The sequence below is a fragment of the Anser brachyrhynchus genome, assembly GCF_964034855.1.
Source record: "Anser brachyrhynchus genome assembly, chromosome: 1".
Lineage (NCBI taxonomy): Eukaryota > Metazoa > Chordata > Aves > Anseriformes > Anatidae > Anser > Anser brachyrhynchus.
In genome coordinates, this window is record NC_137694.1 from 96,916,702 (window position 1) to 96,936,174 (window position 19,473).

General features: G+C 41.8%; 1 long non-coding RNA gene across 3 annotated transcripts; it reads left to right on the top strand.

The window, feature by feature from the left end:
* The first annotated feature begins 1,920 nt into the window (after positions 1–1,920).
* LOC308182294 lies at positions 1,921–18,827 on the top strand. 3 transcript variants are annotated; one of them, XR_013941741.1, is made up of 7 exons: positions 1,922–2,329; positions 3,927–3,995; positions 5,834–5,977; positions 9,916–16,955; positions 17,054–17,117; positions 17,336–17,602; positions 17,989–18,827. It is a non-coding gene; the product is annotated as an uncharacterized lncRNA (long non-coding RNA). The 3 variants fall into 3 exon arrangements; XR_013941740.1 differs by having other exon boundaries at positions 1,921–2,329; positions 17,054–17,602; XR_013941742.1 differs by lacking the exon at positions 17,336–17,602 and having other exon boundaries at positions 1,923–2,329.
* Positions 18,828–19,473: the final 646 nt, after the last annotated feature.

Genomic DNA, 19,473 nt, shown 5'->3' on the forward strand with positions numbered 1-19,473 from the left:
CTGTGACCTCAGACGATTTGAGAGGATTTGTTTTCTTCCCCAAAACCAGAACTGGAAGAAGGAATGTACATTATGTTACAATATGCAGCCCTGGTGGCCACAGATAGCTCTTCAGTTCTAATTAAAGGCAGGATGGTTTGAGGAACATGTGGTTCCAGCTTAATATTCTGTGACAGCCCAAAACTAACCCTAACAAAAATGCTGTGAAATATCAACATGAGCAGAACTCTTCAGGGTAGGAAACAAAACCGTAGTAGCTGCTTGTACACAGTTCATGCACTGGTTCGAGCTAAAGGAAGCAGGACAGAGATTGACTGAGTGTGCATGGACCAGTATGTACAGTGCTGAAAGCAATATATAAATAGAAAGAGTAAGACACACCACTTAGATACTTACAGTAGGTTTGTTTTGGGGGAAATTCAGCCCTTTTTATCTCTTATAGAATAGATGCTCCAGGAAGAAATAGAAACAGCCTGGCACTGAAGCTAAGGAAGCCTGGTTCCCTGGGAGTGTAGTCTAGGGTTTGGATTACTTTCTGTCGGAAGGGTGAGGTCTGTCCAAGGAACCTAGGCTAAAAAGCAGACTACATGCCTGGAATGTGGGCTAGTGACTGATGTTGAAGAGGTAATTTAAACGGAGATAAAGACTTTCCTTGTACACACTCTGCTGAGCGTGACTACCAGCCATCTTACTGCCATCAACACAGTTGTCAGAATCAACCACCACTGGCATCCCAGTCATTTTGCATACCCAGGCACAAACAGTGGGATCCCAAAAACTCATAAAGCTAGGATTAGAAAGTAATGAGATCTCATACTGATGAGTCACAGTAATCCCCTTCTGAATGATATTGTTAAGAACAGGGAATGATGTAGATAAGAAACCCCTAGGACAAGACACATTGTTATTTGGAGGTGATGTGCATGAGTATTGCTCACCACTGGGAAGTAGGGCAGTGCTATGGAGGTGTCTGAAATATGACAGCAGAACCCAAGGGAAGGGAAAACAATTGCCATGGGCCCTGCCACCGCACTAGTTCAGTATGAGGACAAAGTACAGGAGATAGGTGATGGAAAATTGAAGTGAAATCACAAGTAGAAACATACAGTCTCACAGGTATCAAAGAAGGAAATGGAAAGGCTGCAAGGGATAGCCTTACACCTCTTGAAACTTACAGGGTTCAACAGCAGCCTACAGGCAGTGAGGAAAACCGAGGGCCTGCACTGAGTCAACAATGGCATAATTTGTTAATGATGTTGGAAGATAGCTACTTGATTTACCAGGACCAAAAAAGTGAACCCCCTCTGTGGTGTTTTAATTGTGTTCAGACTGTCCTCATCAGCCTGTTGGCAGAGGCCAGTGAGCACACATACCTACAGCCATCAGCCACCTCCAGTGCTCTTCCTGTGACAGTTGAACTGGGCACTGGATGAATTCCCAAGCATTTATCAGACTTAGCGTTTATAAAGAGCTTGCAAGAGGCAAACAGCAGGGCTGGAGAAATGCCAGTAAGTGATAATCCAAGAAGATTCAATGGCTTCTCTTTTGAGCAACAGTTGGAGAGCTCCTCCTCTTTGGAAAAGCCACTAAGGATACATATTCAGAGCTCAGATCTCCTAATTTGGGGACAGTATAAATTACTATCTTGTGTGATGCAAGTGAGAATGAGCAAGAAGAGAATAGTTTCTCATTTGCTTTGTGTGCTGTTCAGTTGACTTGTCTAGCTGAAATAACTCAGACACATCTGAGAACCTCTTTCATTTCACTTGTTTTTCAGGACAGGTGTGAGCTGTGGAGGAAATGGAACCATTTGTGAAATCATGACATCTGATAGAAACATCCAGCCTTCCTCTTGGTTTACTACCTGGGTAAAAAATTTGTTTATATGAAATGCTGGATTGCTTTGTGAACTACTTCAGCAGGCCAAGCCAAGCTGGTCTTCCAGCACAACGAATTTATGTCCTTACAGTGGCTTCCTGCCAGCATCCTCTCTATTGAACTGTATTTACATTAGCACTGTAAAACATTACTTCATTCAAGTGTCTGAAGTGAAGCACTCACTCCTTCCATGCACTTAGTTCCTGATTGTTGCCAGCTGGTGAGAAGTTAGCAGATTGCTTTTCCCAGCTGGCCCCTGCCATTCCTCCTATAATGAGAATTAAAGATAGTGGATCACTGAGGTTATTTAAGCTTTAGTTGCCTTTAGGTGGGGGTAAGTGCAAAATATTAGATGCTTCTTTCAACTTAGGTTGAAAGATGAATCCTTCTGTTAGCTTCAGCAGACATTGCCTTGGGTATCAGTTCTTGATGTCCTTGAGTCTACATAGTGGTAAGTGATCTGGATGATGGTTCACTGTCTTTCAGGTTATTTTTGTTTTTTTTTTTTCTTCCCTTTTTTTCCCCTGTAACTTTCTAAGTGCTTTATAAAGTGGAAGTATTTTCATTTTAGGGAAGGCAAAAATGGCGGAAGAAAAGGGCAGGTAATATTGTTGAGCCTGATATAGATTCCTCTCCTGAATCAGTAGGATGGTTTCAAGGTCTCTCACTGACCGATCTATGACAATTTCTATGGAAATGAAAGATTAAAAGAGGCTTGACTCTCCTTTGTGTGCACAGGTTGTGTTACTTCTGGATAAATGCTTCCAAAATGGAGTTAAAATCATATGTTTTCTGTATGTTCTAAACAGACTTTCTGAAGCACAGTCTTTGTTCTCTTTATTTCAAGAGGAGTTCTGAGGGAGGATTTTCATCCTTAAATTTCACTGAATATGCTTACATTACTCTCCTTGTCCTGTGTCACACTGTACTCCCCAAAAGCACAGGGACTCTGCTAGCTTACGAGAATGGGGGGGGAATGATTTCATGACTAAAAATGGATGGATGGTACCAGCTAATCCAGCTGATGAAGGGAATATGTATTTTGACTTGGATGTAAGAACGAAGTAAATAATCCTGCCTGGAAATTTGAAAAACACTTTGCTTTTAATGCTAAGAAACATGTGACTCCTAATTTAAGAAGAATAATTGTTAAATAGCTTGGAAATATGATTTCTCATACAAGTGCTCCATTTCTGGAACACTTAATTTTCTCAGTGTTAACTTGCAGACTGGGGCACTGAAAAACTTTTCCCACAATAATCCTTTTCTGGTTTAAAACACAAATCAGGATTTTAGGAGGCTGTCTTTCACTTTCTGGCTTAGTTCCCCTCCCTTTGAAAAGGGGAATTGCACTTGTCATACAAAATCAGGATTGTGTGAAATTTCTTAAGGTCCTTGGATTCAAGGTTTGAAGGAAATTACTGAGAGATAGTAGTACTTATATTACTGTTTCAATATAATTCATTCCTCAGTCCTGATTTGCTCACAGTTTTCAGTCTGAGGAAATGGCACACAGAGAATAAGGAAATGTTTTCATGGCTTTATAGGAGGCAGAGGAGGCATGTTGAGGGGCTGTAAGGGCAGTCAGCAGTAAAAATGACTGGTACTCCCTTATATATTAAGGTGGGCAACTTAAAAAAAAAAAAGGCACTTGGGAGGGTTAGTTGATTTTTGTTTGCTTGTTTTAAGTGGAATCAATGCCTTTTTTTTTTTGGCCTCTTAAATTTGCTATATGGGTGTTCACACCTTCATGGGAAGAAACCATTTTTACATTCCAAACCCAATGGAATCCTACTGACTAGGACAAAAACAGCCTCTCCTGGAGGTGAAGCCAGCCTCTCCCTCCCAGGCATACAAGCAGCTGCTATTCTTTCCTATACAAACAGTTTTCAAGTGCTGCAAGCCTGATTAAGGGTGAGTCTGCCTCACTGAAGCAGGTCTCTCTTTCTGAACAGAAAGTGCAGGTGACACCAGTGGAGATGCATTTAACTTTGCCTGGGAACTTGGCCTTATTTCTGATGATGAATATATTGACTTCTGTCTTACAGGGTCATGGCTGGTCAGCAATGAGGAAACATTAAAGACTCTGGAAGTGCATTTTGGCTCTGTCAAAGAATGTGAGCACACTTACTTCTGTTTATTTACTTCCCTCCTTCATTCCCCTCTTGCCTGTGGTGTAGATTAGAAGTAAAAGTCTCCAGAGAGTGGATTCCTCATTAAGATTCCTGATACCTCCTGGTATGCAGAGGCTGGGATTACCACATGAAGGGCATCCTGCTATTTTTGCCTCTGGTCCAGTCCCTTTGAAGGGACCCTGGAACACTTCACAATCATGCAGATTTATGAGCACTGAGTAGCCTGCCAGAGCCTTTCTGACATATTCCTGTAAACTAATTATGGGAAACTGCCCCAGGCCCCTGTCATTAAAAGTACATTCTTAGCATTTCATGAACAAAGCTTAGTTTCCTCCTTCTGTTCCTATAGGATATGATCTATTTCCTGACAGACGTTTATCCTGAAACATCAAGTGATTGTTTATGAGGAAAGTAAGTGAATAGAAGCATACCGTATCACCTAGGATGAGTCACAATGTGAATCCTGAATCCCCAGTGTGGTCTGAATTTCTCCAGTGCCTGAGGAGATTGCTTTTTAAGATTTGGGTTTGTTTAAATCTGTCTTGATTGGCAACTGGGCACTTCAAGTTCTGTAGCTGGTCATCAAGCCTTCATTTTCAGTGCTGCCTTAGCATAGCTTTTGACCAAAAGCTATTACTCGCCTGCTGTCTATTTGAGCACTTTAATGAAATTAGTTGATCCCTCCAACTGCTTGTGCCTTGCTGGCTCTTAAACACTACAACATGAAGTGCCAAGAAAAACAGACATATAGAATAAACAAGAATGGCTGTTGGCAGGAGCAGAGTACTGGCTCATGTAGGCAGAAAAACACAGCATCCTTTGGCTGACAATCACATGTGATCCCAGGCACCTGGAGAGCTGAGTGGCCTGCATCAGCTGTATGTGCCTGAAGCAGACTGAGAGGTGATGGATACAGATGTAGATGCTCTCTCTACATGTGCACAATGCCCTTGTTGCCTTGCTAGGCAAGGATTACAGGGAGATCAAATTCAATTCATAGTCATGCAAATCATTCCTGGGGAGCCAGACTGAGACACCTTCTGGCTCAGAGAGGTGATCAGGTTATCACCATTTACCTGTTTATATCAGGCCAGCTGAGCTGCCATAACTACGTGTGCTTCAGGCTGCCTGACCTGTTAGTTACTGTTTTCTACTTAAAACCTCAGTGAAATGCCTAATATGTGTCAGCTCATTAACCTGAGCTGTCACTTGTGTTTGGTCAGTGTAGGAATCTCAGCTTCTTGCTGCTGTTGCTTATGGATGGTATCAGCTGGAACTTAATTCCTGATAGGACCTGAACTGTGTGTATGAACATAGACATTACACTTTTAAGTGTCATGTGTATGTGCACAGTGGTCACAAAGATACTGATTTCATTAACAGATCTTAAAAATCACAGGCTAGTGTTCTTGCCAAGGCTTTCAGTTGTGTGTAGGTCAAACACCAGATGATCTGCAAAGCACAAGGCTTTGAACTGACCCCTGCAATTATATGGCTGTCTTCCTGCTACAAGGTTTTGAGCTGCCAAGTAAAATGCAGTGAGGAAAATAATATGTGGAGGGATATTCATATTTTCCATCTGTAAATTATTAAAACCCACATGTCCAGAAGAAGAGACTTACCTATTATAATATTATTACTTAAGCTCTGATTTCAGGGTGTTTTTTTCTTATTCCTAGATGTTTTTTGTTTTGTTCATATGTTACATGGAATATAGATTAATAATGGCAGCTGGGCCACAACAGGATGCATACCATTCAGTCTTCTGTTGTACAGATTTTTTTCTTCCTGGAAATGATGTGTCTGAAATTCTCCCACAGGGTGAGGCCAAAGCAGGAGGAGAACCTGAAACACACCTTCCTTCCCCTGACACCCACAGAAGAAGCACTGAGAAGTCTTCTACGAGGTGAAGAGCTGAGGGGACAGAAGGCTTCTTATAAAGGCTGCTGGAGATAGAAGAAATGGTAAGAAAAGGGGAATTGAGAGACAGGGTGAAGGAGTATTTGGGGAAGTGCTGATTGATGTCGAGGCAAACTGATGGAGGCTTAGAAAATAATCACAGGCCTCTCTTCCCTGTATCTTGTCACATGAAGAGGTGTGCTGTAGGGTAGAGCCCCAGCACAGTCTTTAATGCTGCTGGTGGTTATCTGATTTCCACTAGCTGAAGCTCTGGTTTTTGACTTGATTGTCTTCTACTCGCTCTTGTCATTAGTGAAAATTATTAAAGAAACAGGGGAGCAGAGAACTGAGCTGAGCCCACAGGGTTGCTGGAGGAGCAGCACAGCATAATTCCTGGTCTGAAATGGGTGAGGCAGTAATTGGGGTGTACAGGGTGGGGATTGATGTGGTCAAGTAAAGAATTGGCAGAATTAATTGCATGTGCATGTGGCTACTCTGCCTATTTTCCCTTTTCTCAGTAGTGTAATTTGGCTCTGAGCCTATTCCAGAAAATCCTAGCTTTCCCCTTCATTATTTCCCATAGTAAAGGTTGAATAAAATCAAATGATAAATAAACTGTGGCCTCAAACTTTCCTTTAGGACTTGCAGGAAAGGCAGTTGTTAGTGTTTTTTGACTGTTCTCCCCCCCTCGATTTCTCATAGTTTCTCAACTTGTTCTGAGAAAAATTCTCAGGCTTTGCTCCTTAGAGCTGATGCTGATAAATGGCCTCAGCAAGAGACCCAGTGAATTCCCATAGTGGACTGAGACAGAGCTGCGTGTCCCTGTGATATTATTATTATTATTTTTTGGGAGGGGGAAAATGAGGGAGGGCAATAGGCTGCTTCCTCAGCTGGGGTCCTCTACTTGGAGACAGAGTGCCAAGCAAATTCAGCTCAGAGCTGCTGGAAATACTCAAGAAAAAAATTAGGTGATTTTGATGGTCCATGGATTAGCTGATAATGTGCCATTGGGGCTTCTTTCTGTAAGAAGGCTTTGGGGTTCACCCCACTCCAAACCCATCACCTGCAAATAGATATAAACCAAGCTGGGCTTACACTAGACAAGGCTGAAAAGCTGTGCAAGGAGCATACTTGATGGCCCTGAAAGGTGGCACAGCAGGTTGTTTTCTTTTCCCCAAGAAGATGTGGGATATAACAGTACTGCCTTCTGCTTCAGAACCAGCAGAGCGGATGTCAGCTTGAGGGGCTCTTCTACCATGCTCCTTAGAACAGGACGGGCATACTGTTCTTGCTATAGGCGTGCTTCACAGGGTGTGTCTGTGGTATATTGTCATGCTTTTTTTATCAGCATTCAGTGAAGGCATTCTAGTGCCACTAAACCTAAGGCTTATGAGCCACAGGCTCCTCAACTCTGCTCCAGCTTTCCCATTGATATGACCCCATTCCAGAGACGGGGAGGACCTGTATTAGTAGTTGAATTCGTTGTGAAAGCACAAGTTTATGAAATGGTCACCACTGCAGCCTTTTCCATCCACCTCCACTTCAAAAGAAACCAAGGTAGAAACAATATATTTAGTCTCACCTAATCCATCTCTGGCAATATGGCATAACTCCTACTACTCCTGATATTTATTTTTATGTATTTCTTAAACTGAAACAATATTCTCTCTTCAAGTCTACTCCATACAGTAACATACCTCTGGATGCACTGCACTGTCAGCAAGATGTAGACAAACATTAAAGAGTCACTGCTGGAGTGGCAAGAATAAGAGGCTTAGGAAAACATGACCTGTGAGTAAAGGCTGAGAAAATCAGTTTTGTTTAGTCTGGAAAAAGAGAATATGGCAGGAGCAGGGGTGGGAAATATGATAGTTTTCAGAACTGTCTGAGGGTGTTACAGACAGGACAGTGATCAATTCTATGGGTCAGGGTGGGGTAAAGCAATAAATTGGCCTAAGTTCAGCAAAGGAGACTTGTATTAGGCCTTAAAGAAAAGGGGGGTGGGGAAATCAAACTCCAGCTGCCAGGACTGTTGAGTGTTGGCAACTTAGGGCCTGTGGAATTATTGCTAGAGGGAGGCTCAAAAATGGACTGCAGGGGTGAAAACTGGAGAAAACAGATCCTAAAATTTCACTGCATTTCCAGTCACACTTCTGTGTATCATCATCAATGCAAATTCCATGCTTAGTCTTGACCATTTTCATCTAAATGCAGTCAGTTGTATTTTCATCTACTTTTATTTTCCCTTTCTTGCTGCATTTAGGTGTTTTCCCATATTGTACTCTTAATCCATTTCATATTGCCAGATGAAAATACTGGGTGGTTGTCAACTCAAAGGGCCTGGTTTCTATATTGCGTCCAATTTGAACACGGTCGTTTTGTCTTTGTACATCCAGGGGAGTAGCTCTGTTTCTGTACAGTATCTAGCATACCAAGATTCTTGTCTGGCACTGGGACCCTAAACAATGCTACAGGACAAATACATTTAATTAGTTATCTTCACTCTTCCACAAAAAACTCATTCCTGTCTGTGGCTGCACTTGAGCAAGACTGGGGTGTTTGATGTGTTGAGCTCAATGAAATGTGGCTTCTAGTGTTTTGCAGGATGCCTGTAATAGGGAAGGTACAGTGTGAAGGGGCTGTGGCTGACTATCTAATGCTGCATGAAGAACACATTTGTTGTGTTACAAGTGCGTGCCAGAGAGCAGCAGGCCAGCAGTAGGATCTCACTTTGACAGAAAACACTGTGATATGCTAGTTCAAAGATGCGAAAATGAGCATGTAATTAGCCTGTCATGAAATGAATTGACTGAAGATACATATTACAACCAGGCCTTATGTGTTAGCTGCCCCATGAGGCAGGACCTGTACAGATTATGTGAGGTCAGACTGGAAGAAACAGTTTAGAGGCAAAAGGAGGAGGATCGTGTGTCCTGCTTAATGTTAGTGTCCTTAAGCAAGACCTAGTTGTCCTGTGCTTGACTTGCCAGAGGCATTACTGTCCCTAATGAGGAAGAAAGGGCTGAGTCCCTCCTCTGTCCATATAGGAGCACATACTGCTCCCGTGTTAACATCCAGATTTACAGCCCACATGTCATCATTCAGCACAGCAGAAAACACAGCCGAGGTTTCCCGTTGGGAAGCTGGCAGCCCTCAAGAACGTCTCCAGGAGCTCCTTGCTCCCTGCCTGCAGATAGGCAGCCAGCCCGTGGCCCCCTTGACAGCCCACTGCTTCTCAGCCTTGGGGCTCTGACCCCCCTGGGCACTGACCCTGCTGGGGCTGCAACCCCTTGCAGGCGAGCTACAGCCTGACGGGCACAGGGACTCACTCTTCAAAGGGGCAGGGGCTGAGTTCTTAAAACACCTCCATGCCCCACAGCCAATATCCTCAAGCTGGAGCAATTCAGAAATTTAGGGTTGTCTTTGAAGGTTGAGTTGTGACAGCTTAGAGATTCTCTGATGGGGCATGCTCTGGTGGTGTTTCAAGCCTGCTACAGCCACATTGTGCTGTCCACGGGAGGTTGTGGGCATGTCCAGCTCTACCAGCTGTCCCACAGCCCTCTGTGCAGTAAGGGGCATGGGGGAAAGATGTCCACACAGAACCTGGGCTTTGTCTCCAGTGTGGGATAGAGTTAGTACAGACCTTCATCTCACTCTATTCTGCCAGAACTAGTGGCAGAAGATGTGAAGCAGATGAGGACAACATGCCAAGCTTTACCTCATCATATCTGGGCATTGTTTGAAGGCAATGGAAAACTAGGACCACCGCCCTCCACAGAAAAGTCTGCAGAAGAGTATCTTGCACCTGGTGATGGTGCTCCACTTGGCTCAAGCTGCCCCTGCCCAAGTTGTGCCTCTTTTTGTGAGAACAAGGATTATCAAGGAGTGTTTCACTTTGAGGCTCTTCTGTAGAAAGTGTGGGGCACTTGTGTTCTGGTAATTAAGCTCTTTTTAAAGCATTTCAGCTTGGACATATGGCCTCCTTTCTCTCTCCATTTTATAGTGTCTCCTAGAGGTGTAAGCACGTCTGTGGTGCTGTTTCTTCCACTTGTGGTTTGCCTCCCACGCTCAAGTCCTTACAGCTGCCATACAAGTATGCTGTTTTTGAGGCTTTTCTCTTTGCGAGGTGTTGAGAAGAAATTGGGACTTAAATTATCCTGTAGGGTGTTGATGACACTTTCCCTTGCTGTGTTTTAGACCATGCTGGCTTGAGCTATCTTGTATCTATCCAAAGTTATTGCAGACAAGACAAGCTTTGATCTCTCCAAAAGTGCAGAAGTGGATGTCTGCCCATAATGTAATGTCTCTCCTATTATTGCTGAGCCTGGAACACAATAACATCTTATAGAGGGCTTTGGAGTTTAGATTACAGCCCATTTATTTATTTTGTTGGAGCACTGTCCCATAAGGAAAATCCTGTGCTGGGTTTAAAGAGCCAGACAATGGAGCAGCCGTCACATTTAGATGTTGCTTTTGAAACAATACCCTAATGCTACATCACTTTGCTCTGCTGGGTTCTGCTCCTACTCATCAATAGCAAAAATCACAAGATCAGATTTAGTAAAAAGGCTTTAGTGATGTTTAATGAAAAGCATGCTGAAAATGAAAACACTGGCTCAACAGTGCTGAAAAAGCTGAACAAGAAGCTCTTTGGTTCCTAGGTTTCTTCTTGAGCAGTGGATGTAAGCATTACCTCACACTCAGGAAGGAGGCAGGCAACAGATTGTTTGTCTCAGACTTTTGTGAGAAAAAAGTGATGTTACGCTTAAAGTAAATAATAATGCCAAATGTATGCCAAAGATATTCCATACCTTACCGCTGAATCAAGAATTGGGTCAAGAATCCCTGCATATATAGAAAAGGAAAAAAAGATCTAGTCTGTCTGTGAAAATAACCTTACATTTTGAGTCTGCAGATAGCCCAAAATAACAGCTTCAAACTGTATGACCTGCTCTATTTGTACCTGATGCATTTTCTGTGATAAAAATACTGCTTGTTTTTCATTTTACAAATGTTTTGTTGAAAAATGTGTTTTTGAAAATTTTTAGTGAAAAAAGCAGATGCTGTTATGCTTGCTCTATTTGTCAAATTCCTCTCTTCCTCCAAGTTTTTAAAAATACAAATATGGTAAATATAAGCAGGTAAAAATACCTGTGTATTGCAAGGGGGTTTTACGCTTATTCTGATACCCTTTTGATTTATTAAAAAAAAAAGGTAGAAAATGATTGAAATTGACAAAAAAAAAACACAAAAAACAACACAACACTAAGAGACATTGAAAAGCAAACCTTTGAAATTTATTCTCCAAAGTGAGCTTTCAATTCTCACCAGCTTGATTAGAGAAATTTAGATAACTGTTTTGTTGACACTTTCCCTATGAAAGGGAATTCTCGTATGGATTGTTTAGTATCTTAGACATCTTAAAAGAATTAGGTGGCCCTTAAGCATCTCTGTTAAACTCTCCAATGCTCTTGCTCTCTTAAAATTTGATTTTCACAATGCAATTATGTGCAAGAATTATGAAGACTGAAGTTGTGTGTGTATACATATATCCGAGACTAGGGCGAAGGGGATTCTGCATTAAGTATTTATTAAATTCTCGATGAACCCCTTGACAATGTTTCCATTTCTCAATGCGTATGAAGTGCTTGAGATCTCTCTGGTGCACCAGATCGCTGCAAAGCCTGGGAATCTTGCCATGAAAATTAGCGCTAGTTTGACATGGATTACATGGGTTTTTGCTAGTAATTACTGGAACAGTGCATTTGGTAAACTGGCATTTGATGCACACACACACATGGCAGGTCAAGCTGGGTAACAGGAAGCACTGTGAGCAGTTCTTTCAGCCAAGTTTTCTTTTTAAAGGACCAAGTCAGCAATAACAGACCAAAATAACAAGCCAAGTCCCAAACAGAACAGCCAAGACTTCACATGTTATCCCACCTAATTGCTTAAATCCTCCTTACTGATTACCTCTTTTAAGTCATCTGTTAAGGGTGCAAATGAAGTTTCCAAGCCCGTCCTCTGAACGTGGACCCATGCCAACCCAGGACCCTACTTACATACAGCTGCTCAGATCCATTTAAAAGTTTGTGCAGAGGGATATTCTGCTGCATAGATTGAGAAATACGAGGTGATGAGAGAACTGAAAACACAACACATGTGCTTGGGTTCAGAGCAAAGGCTGTGGGTCCAACTGGAGGGCTGAAATGACTAACTTCTGAATGATTAACCGAGCAGCCTTTGGAGAACCCATAGTGCAGGAGCATCGTATCTTCAAGATTTTTGTGAGATATGAAGAGCGTAGGTCTATGAGGTCTTTTCACAGAATAATTCAAAGCCTGGAAACCTTACCTTGGGGATGGAGATATAAGAAGCTTAATCTATTCATTTAAGCAAAGAGAAGGTGAAGAGGTGACTTGGTCAGAGCCCACAAGACTTTAGTGTGGTAGAGGGTTTCTGGGAACAAAGATCTCTTTTATGAGGCAGGGAGAGGCATAACAAACCCAGTGTCTGGAAGCTGCATCTAGGTTTATACAGATGGGAACTGAGGTGCAAAATCATGGGCTTGAGGCAGGAATCACTGGCAGAAATTCTCTGCCTGGTGTTACGCCGCAGATCAGACTAGGTCATCACAACCAGCGCTCTTGGCTTTGAAATCTGTGCGCCTATGATTAACGTGATTCCCACATTATATGCACACATCAGCATTACATTTAGCCACTGAAGAAGAGAGAGAATGCATCCAATTAGCTCTGGGCTTTCTGCCCAAAAAGGGAAAATGAAGTGGGATTTTGTTTAAGGACAACCCCAACAACTCTGCAAAACACCATGGGATCATTAGCACTTAGGCAGAGGGGACTGGATTTCGAGGGCCAGCACAAAAGACCCTGCAGAATGAACTCTGTTCAGTGAGCTGTATTGAAGGAGGGACTGTGCCTACCTTGCTCCTGGCTTTGTTACAGTCCTAGAAAGTACAGAACATGCTTAGATAACCAAATCAGTGGTATGCAGGGCTGTACTGCTTTAGAAACAGCAGGTACAAGAAACCTTTATTTCCATAGGGTCTTGCATAAATTGAAAGGAGAATATCCTCTTCTCTGAGGCTGGTCATGTTAAAAGGGTTGGTGTGGATGATAGTGATGGGAGGCAATTGTTCCTATAGAGCAGGCCTCATTTAAATGTTTAGTTTTTCCTGGGAATCTAAGTTCTCATAAGAACTTTGAAAGAGTCAGTTTCAAGTGTTCTTGATTCACAATACAGGGGAAAAAAAAGCAAGTTTCAAAGCTACAAAATATGTTTTTCAAATGCAAAAGAACTTGTCTTTGAAAAGGTAAGCAAAATACCTTTTTTATCTGCACTCTCAAAATCTTTTTGATGCACTTAATGGGTATCAATGAAATGTTTTGGTGATTCAAATAGAAAATGTTTTAATTTCAGTGGATGAGAAGTGTTTGGTCCTTTGACAATTTATTTGGATCAGGAAATATTTTGAAATTGTTCATGGAATAAGAAAAGCCAGTGCCGATACAGTCTGAAGTTCTGCTCCCATGGGGTGCCAAGACACCTATAATTGTCACCCATGTGTGTAGGTGAGCCCTTTTAATACAGCTGCTTTGTTTTGATTTTCCATTCTTTCTGGCAGAGTGGCCAGTTATCCTAACCAGACACTTGTATTTGCTGAACGTTTCCTGTCATCTGACTCCAAAGCCCTCAGTTTGAGTAGGGCTATAAGGCAAGGGTAATTGTGTTCGCTCTTCTAGGAATTCAGGTGGTTGTTGCCTTCTCATTCTCTTCTCTCTAGCATCCAAACTGAGTAACAAGGCAGGCTGTTTCTGACTGTCATTTAAAAAGACCATAGTTACCCTTCTTGAGTTGTGTAACTTGGTCTGGGATTTTTTCCTTCTGTTTTCCAGCCACTTTGAGGAGGAAGTATCATGTGAACTTGTGCTTTTGATCTCACCTGGGGTTGTAGGTCTGCACTATGCAAATCTGAAACAACTGTTTTAAAGAGCCCTTTCGTTTTCATCTTGTTGCTATTGGCAGGAAAAAAAGTGTGCAAAAGTAAGAGAAGAATTTTTTCCTGGCTGATTTGAAAACTGAATGGTTCACTGTTGCTTTTTTTTTTTTTTTCTTTTCTAAAAGTCCTTTACGTGGGACTGGTTTTTGAGGGCTTGTGATCACATATATAATTTGTTTTTCATCTAGCCACATCAGTTTACTCCATTTACAAAAGAGGCTTTCAGCACCTGACCCTATATTCAGGGCAAGTTCTGCAACCTTTAATTGTTTAATTAGCTGGTGCTAGTTTAAAAATATTTAACAGTGCCCTTTTAGCTAAATAGGTTATTTCAGGAAGCATCCCCACCAAATATTTTCATTCCTGTTTTACTTCCTTTTTCTTTGCTACTTTACTGAGAAAAGGAAGCAACAGCCATGATCTTTGGATCTTTGAGGGTGATCTTCAAATAATTGCAAGTAGCTCTCATTTTCACAACTGGTGAAATAAAATCCTCTACCTGAAGCCCCCTTTTTGCTGAGGATGTTTGTGCCTGATGTTCTTTTTGCTGGTGTGTTGAGGGGACTTAAAATAAATAAATAAATTAGGCCTTGTATCTTTCCATTACTTTTTAGTTTATTTAGTGGTGACTGGGCAATCCTTTCATCTGAAGCCTTGTGTGCTCTTTCTTTTTCCATAAAACTTTGGAATCAGATAAAACCCTAATGCAGGTATGGAAGTACTTTGCATAAAGTAACAAGTAGCATGCAACATGAAGGCTGCTTGTCCTAGTTTCCTCTGTCAAAAAGAAGGATATTGAGTAAAAGTGAAAGGCAGCACTTATAAAGGTGATTAAAAGGTATTCTTTTAAATGCTACTTAACTAGGGACAGTGGCACTGACAGAATTTGAGGGTTTTCTTTGTGGGCAAATTTTGGCTCAATGAGGAGAAAAAATAGGCTTCTGAGAAGCTTTTTCTTCTTCTAGTAACAACTAGCTACTCCTGCTTCAAGAAGATGACAACACATTTGCTTTCTTCATCAGGCTGTCAGCTGACCTCTCCATGTTTATTTCTGGTAGAATGTCTGATGTTTTTAAGATCAGGACACTGGCAGCCAAAAAAATAAAGAATCAGCTGTTTGCCTCTACCCCTACCCATTCTGAGAGGGATAAAGAGGAGAGAACATAAAGTACCCCAACATCACTTTGTAGACTGCAGACTTTTCAAAGTCAGCATTGCACTTGGCTGAAATGATGAGATGCTGACATTAAATGCTGGTCAGGCAGAGCCAGTGTTAATATTTTCAATGCCTTAGAAAAAAAAAATGAAAGTATGTAAACTAATTCTACTTCTGTTATGATGAAGTTCCTTCATAACATCTGAGCAAAATCAAAGCTGTGTTTGAGAACCTAGGCAAAGTATAATTTTTCTGCTCCTTATTTGGAACAGGGTGGGGTGGGGAGAAATGATGTTAAAAATGTTTAGTGACAGTCAACTTCCTTTCCTCATCCCTGTTTCAAAAATTCCAAATTAGAGCATAAAGAAATCAGGTTGATTCCCATGGTCAACAGCAGACAATGCCAATGAATACACGTACTGTCAGCTAGTGAAATGCATAATCCCTATGTGCCAGAACAGAGACAATGGAGACAAAAGCCACAACCTTTCAACTCCAAATATATCACTGGGCTAAACTCTGCTGACACGGCTAAGAAAAAGACTGATCTAAAGAAATTACTATGCAAGAAAAAAAGCCCTCCTTGTCTAGCACCAACCCCTTGTGCCTAGCAGCATTTGGCACTGGCTAGGTACTCAGTCTACAGGGCACAAAACTGTGTGCTATTACTAAGTTACAGGGAAGACACAACTCCTGCAGCAGCTGAGCACTTCCAAACATTAACACATTAATTCTGGTAGCCCCACTGCAAAGTACTAATGTGTTAGTCCTGTCCATTTCACAGGTGAAGATACGGGGCCATTGCTAGCACATTATTTTCCCTTCAGCGTTAACTTGGTCTGCACTGAGTTCTACCTGTGCCCATATAGTAGGCCGGCATATTTTAACTCCAGCAGGCTCATCTGCTACCTGCCTGCTCTGCAGCCTGATCTAGCTCCTCCACTCCACATTGTTAACACAGGACCCCCTGTGCAGCTCATGTGTTAGTTCATGGTATGGTCCTCGTCTATTCTAGCTTCTCACCATAGCAAGTTAGTGGCTGTCATACACAGGGAACGTTGCACTTCATCTGAAGAAGGCCCCTCTTATGAAAATCTGGAAATGAAGGCTGCTGAGTGGGAAGTGAGCACCAGACTGTCTGAGAACCAGACTATCCAACAAACATTGATTGCTTTATCAGTCTGTTGAGATAAAGGGGGCTAAGCCAGTATCATTCCACCACCACAGCTTATCTTCTAGAATCCCTCTGTATCTTACGATGACTAATGTTGTGAATGACAGCTTCTTTCCAAATACTCCAAGAAAAAAATGTTGGCCCAAGTTGGTGAGAAGTAACATCCAAGAGATACAGCAATGTTAGGCAGTTCAGTGCTTTGCATTACACAGTTAGTATTTCTTACAGTTCTCTTTTTACTGCTTGGATGACATTGTATGGCAATGTCTTCCTGGAGGGTGGATAAGAATATCAAGTCTGGGAAGATGGAGTAGTAATTCTTGCTGTCCCTTGTAGAAGAGAAAGAAAGGGGAGGAGATTGCAAGCTAGAACACATGGGATATATAGAGATGCTTAGGCTTCTTGTCAAAGGAAGCCAGCTGTGAACAATTCTGTATCATGACCCAAGCTTTTTTCTGGTACCAGCTTAGCTGTAATTTGGCCAGGTCAATCACTGAAGCAAGGTGGGCTTAAAGAAAGGGATTTACCTTATGTGGTTTCCCAGTGCTGGGAAAAACCTGGTGCTGCTGATGAGGAGGAAATGGTATAATAAACAGATATATGTTAAAAAGAGATTGAGACCAAGAGAGTGCTGTTTACCTGTGGGAACAAGTGAGGCGTTAAGAAGATGTTTCTATTGGAAGAAACATACTGGTAGTTTTCACTGTTCCTGTGCCTAGTGAAACAGGACCTCTGTAAGTAAATAAATTATACTAAAAATGTGTTTATGTTTCTAACTCCTCCTTCAACAGGAATTTAACTATGTACAAAGATTCATCAAACCTGGCTCTGCAGAGAGATAAAAGCAGTAAAGAGGTGAAGAAATAATTTTATTTTAGCAATTTTCAAGCTTTTACCTTTCATACTCACTGTAGTCTGTTCAATTTCTTTGTTACAGTGGGAGAGGTGGGTGTCATTCCCCCTGCCTTGGATATCACTGTCCAATCTGTTCTTTGTATTTAACTGCTCGCTTAGTTCAACAGCCACTTGCATATCCACAAACTTCTCTTTTTAAAATATTTCTTTGGCTCTAGGCGTTTTTGCTGCTTATCTCAAGAATCCATCTACTTGGCTCTCCTACAAATTTGCATCAGCTTAGGCAAGTTGCACTTGGCTAGGCTGCAGTGCCCTTACCCATGCTAAGCAGTGCCTTGCTACGCAAACAGCCTGCTGTCATGAGCAGTGCTGCTCAGCAGAGAAGATATTAGCTGGCTCAAGAAAAAGCCCTTTACTTGATCAAAAAATCTGTGTGATAAGAATCTTCCCCATGGATGATGAAAGTCTGTTTCTTCCTTCCTTTGGTGAGCACGTTGAGCCCTACAGATCAAAACCTGTCTATACAGGCTAAACATAGCTGAGTATTTGTAGGCGTTTCTGTGGTACCTAAAGTCAACAGTGTTGGGAAAGAACCTGTCAGGAGGCAGGGAAGTTACCTCTAAGAAGGTGATATTTTTTAATAACCAGAGAGAATGCCAAAAGCAAAAGCTTGCCAGGGAACAATTTGTGAAAACATTTGGTCTAATGATTTGCTAGTTCTTAAACATACTTGGTGAAATTGGTCTTCTTTGTATTAGAAATATCTTCACTGTACATAGGTGAATATTTATAGAAAAGCCAATCCCCGAGCCTTCAGCTCATCACTGCTTTTCTTTCTTTAAAGCTTGGTATTTATATCATCTAACCGTAGGGTAGTTTTGTTTGTGAATCTGGCTGACCAAAGTCCCGAGGGCCTGCCACAAGAAAGAAAGCTTCTCCACTGGTTAAAAACAACTTTTCCACTGGATGTGCTGGGAAATGTCTTACTGAATGAAGTAGCTTTTCTGAAGAGGGGACAGCTTTGTGGTATAATTCTGCTGACTACACTGAACTTCTACCTCAGAAAGATTCTGACCCTCCACCTTTTGCCTTTGCTATCATAAAAGCATCTGCTTTTTACTGGATGGTTGAATCTGCATGAGTTTCTCGCAAGAACGGTAAGTCTTACTCTGTGAGACAAGACTTCAAGAGGATTCTTTACATGGCAGCAAATTGCAGAGAATATATCACTAAAGCATCTTTGATACAAGCAAAAAAAAAACCCAAAAAACTAGTCATTATACACTCTACTGTTTGAAAAGCCCGAGAAGGTAAATTTAAAGAGTAGAGACTATAGCTTCCATTTCAGAACATCAGCAGTGTGAGGTCCTCAAAGTCATACCAAGACAAGCTCTACCACTTCAGCAGCCAAAATTAGCTTCATCTAAGGCCATTGCAAGGGTCATATATGTTTTATAAACAGAAGTTACCTAAAATTGGAATTTGCCATCTTATCCGTCCAGCTGCTGAGGTTTAGCTATAAAGGAACACTGGTACAAACAATTCCATGTCTGAACTAACAAAACAAAACTAAAACTGATGAGGTTTTGCAACACCAAACCTGCCTATCATAGCAGAGGTAAGAATAAACTGAACCACTTTATTTGAGTCACAAATTGTGGTGCTTTGGATGAACAGAGACCGAGGCCAGGCTACCCACAGAAAGTTCAATGCAGCCACCCAGGTCAGAGTCCAGGCACAACAGTGAGGATGATTGTTTGTAGTTTCTGAAAAGAGAACTGAAGTATCTCTCATGACCAGAAAGCTGGCCTTCTGTTGAGAGGAACCCTAAGTGTTGACGTCACGATACCAAGCTGTAGGCACTACATCTGCAGAACAAGTTTTCTCCTTTGCCAGTCACAGCAGGGCACTGTAACTAACTGTTTTTGGAAGCAATAACCTCATCCATAATTAGTGGCTGAGTGGCTACACATACAAAATACTCTTTTAACATTCTTTCTTTGCATTAATTCTGCTGCTGCACAGACAAGAATAAGTGACCTTCAGGTTTCATTTGGATTTATTTATCTCCTGACCACTTGAAACTTGTGGCCATTTATCTCACGGCCTGGGAATGAACCTTGGCATCTCACCTGGCCACTTGATGACATAACTGCCCAAAGTTGCCCTATATTTTTCATCTTCATGTCCTAGATGAGTTTCCTTGGCCTCCATTAATCTTCCCTTAAAGATGATGTTTCTCTCCAAGGTTTCGATAACTGTTCCCAGCCTACCGTGCTTCAGGTCTCAGTCTGCTAAACTTCTTCAGCTATGTGGAGCATTCACTTTTTTTCTTTTTTTTTCTTTTTTTTCCCCA